This window comes from Sinocyclocheilus anshuiensis, unplaced genomic scaffold, assembly GCF_001515605.1.
Source record: "Sinocyclocheilus anshuiensis isolate Anshui unplaced genomic scaffold, SAMN03320099.WGS_v1.1 scaffold934, whole genome shotgun sequence".
In the NCBI taxonomy this organism is placed as follows: Eukaryota; Metazoa; Chordata; class Actinopteri; order Cypriniformes; family Cyprinidae; genus Sinocyclocheilus; species Sinocyclocheilus anshuiensis.
In genome coordinates this window covers 71,226-71,566 of record NW_015536498.1, presented here as the reverse complement: position 1 = coordinate 71,566, position 341 = coordinate 71,226, and positions in this window count along the sequence as shown.

The following is a 341-nucleotide window of genomic DNA, read 5'->3' as shown; positions in this document are numbered from 1 at the left end:
GAAGCCGCTGAACGAGCGTGACACACGGCTCGAAAGCAGCGGAGCTTTTATTATGCCACAGTCGACCGCTTCCGATCCTTCCGGTCGTGCGTATGAGGAGAAAAAAAGCAGCACTGTTTTATCATACTAGATACATTTGAAAGTTCTGTTATAATGCTACTCTTTGCGGTCGTCACCGGTCTAATAAAACGCATAACATATTAAAGCGTCTTTGGTGTTTCTACAAAACAAACAAAACAATGAGCAACAATCAAGGGGTTATGACGTCGTTGGCAGGCGACACAATGACACGCTCCGTGTCCTCCGTGTCACTAGTTAAAATTGCTTATTTCTCTGGATTT